The sequence below is a fragment of the Coregonus clupeaformis genome, chromosome 9, assembly GCF_020615455.1.
Source record: "Coregonus clupeaformis isolate EN_2021a chromosome 9, ASM2061545v1, whole genome shotgun sequence".
Classification (NCBI taxonomy): Eukaryota; Metazoa; Chordata; class Actinopteri; order Salmoniformes; family Salmonidae; genus Coregonus; species Coregonus clupeaformis.
In genome coordinates, this window is record NC_059200.1 from 904,435 (window position 1) to 906,934 (window position 2,500).

Sequence of the window (2,500 nt, forward strand, 5' to 3'; positions counted from 1 at the left end):
GATGGATATTTAACAGTCTGATGGCCTTGAGATAGAAGCTGTTTTTTCAGTCTCTCGGTCCCAGCTTTGATGCACCTGTACTGACCTCGCCTTCTGGATGATAGCGGGATGAACAGGCAGTGGCTCGGGTGGTTGTTGTCCTTGATTATCTTTTTGGCTTTCCTGTGACATCGGGTGCTGTGTCATGGAGGGCGGGTAGTTTGCCCCCGGTAATGCTTTCGGCAGACCGCACCACCCTCTGGAGAGCCCTGCGGTTGTGGGCAGTGCAGTTGCCGTACCAGGCGGTGATACAGCCTGACAGGATGCTCTCAATTGTGCATCTGTAAAAGTTTGTGAGGGTTTTAGGTGCCAAGCCAAATTTCTTCAGCCTCCTGAGGTTGAAGAGGCACTGTTGCGCCTTGTTCACCACACTGTCTGCGTGGGTGGACCATTTCAGATTATAGTGATGTGTACGCCAAAAAACTTGAAGCTTTCCACCTTCTCCACTGCGGTCCCGTCGATGTGGATAGGGCCGTGCTACCTCTGCTGTTTCATGAAGTCCACGATCATCTCCTTTGTTTTGTTGACGTTGAATGATATATTATTTTCCTGGCACCACACTCCCAGGGCCCTCACCTCCTCCCTGTAGGCTGTCTCGACATTGTTGGTAATCAGGCCTACTACTGTTGTGTCGTCTGCAAACTTGATGATTGAGTTGGAGGCGTGCTTGGACACACAGTCATGGGCGAACAGGGAGTACAGGAGGGGGCTGAGCATGCACCTTTGTGGGGCCCCAGTGTTGAGGATCAGCGAAGTGGAGGTGTTGTTTCCTACAGTCACCACCTGGGGGCGGCCCGTCAGGAAGTCCAGGACACAGTTGCACAGGGCGGGGTTCAGACCCAGGGCCACAAGCTTAATGATGAGCTTGGAGGGTACTATGGTGTTGAATGCTGAGCTATAGTCAATGAACAGCATTCTGACATAGGTATTCCTCTTGTCCAGATGGGATAGGGCAGTGTGCAGTGTGATGGCGATTGCATCATCTCTGGATCTATTGGGGCGGTAAGCAAATTGGAGTGGGTCCAGGGTGTCAGGTAAGGCAGAGGCCATCACGGGGTCTCAGTATCACCCCCTCCTCCAGTCCTACTATCTCTGCTTTCATACTACCCTTAGCAGAGCTAACAGCCTCCTGGGCTAAGAGAATACACTGCCCTTAGCAGAGCTAACAGCCTCTTGGGCTAAGATAATACACTGCCCTTAGCAGAGCTAACAGCCTCCTGGGCAAAGAGAATACACTGCCCTTAGCAGAGCTAACAGCCTCTTGGGCTAAGATAATACACTGCCCTTAGCAGAGCTAACAGCCTCTAGGGCTAAGATAATACACTGCCCTTAGCAGAGCTAACAGCCTCTTGGGCTAAGATAATACACTGCCCTTAGCAGAGCTAACAGCCTCTAGGGCTAAGATAATACACTGCCCTTAGCAGAGCTAACAGCCTCTTGGGCTAAGATAATACACTGCCCTTAGCAGAGCTAACAGCCTCCTGGGCAAAGAGAATACACTGCCCTTAGCAGAGCTAACAGCCTCTTGGGCTAAGATAATACACTGCCCTTAGCAGAGCTAACAGCCTCTTGGGCTAAGATAATACACTGCCCTTAGCAGAGCTAACAGCCTCTAGGGCTAAGATAATACACTGCCCTTAGCAGAGCTAACAGCCTCTAGGGCTAAGATAATACACTGCCCTTAGCAGAGCTAACAGCCTCTTGGGCTAAGATAATACACTGCCCTTAGCAGAGCTAACAGCCTCTAGGGCTAAGATGATACACTGCCCTTAGCAGAGCTAACAGCCTCTTGGGCTAAGATAATACACTGCCCTTAGCAGAGCTAACAGCCTCCTGGGCAAAGAGAATACACTGCCCTTAGCAGAGCTAACAGCCTCTTGGGCTAAGATAATACACTGCCCTTAGCAGAGCTAACAGCCTCTAGGGCTACCCCTCCCAACCACCTTCCTCCAGCACCTCACCCCTCTATACTTCTTCCTCCACCCCTCCACCCCTCCACCCCTCCACCCTCCACCCCTCCACCCCTCTATCCCCAGGCCTACCCCTCCACCCCTCCACCCCTCCACCCCTCTATCCCCAGGCCTACCCCTCCACCCCTCCACCCCTCCACCCCTCCACCCTCCACCCCTCCACCCCCTCCACCCCTCCACCCCTCTATCCCTCTATCCCTCCACCCCTCCACCCCTCCACCCCTCCACCCCTCTATCCCCAGGCCTACCCCCTCCACCCCTCCACCCCTCCACCCCTCCACCCCTCCACCCCTCCACCCCTCCACCCTCCACCCCTCCACCCCTCCACCCCTCTATCCCCAGGCCAACCCCTCCACCCCTCCACCCTCCACCCCTCCACCCCCTCCACCCCTCTATCCCCAGGCCTACCCCTCCACCCCTCCACCCCTCCACCCCTCCACCCCTCCACCCCTCCACCCCTCCACCCCTCTATCCCCAGGCCTACCCCTCCG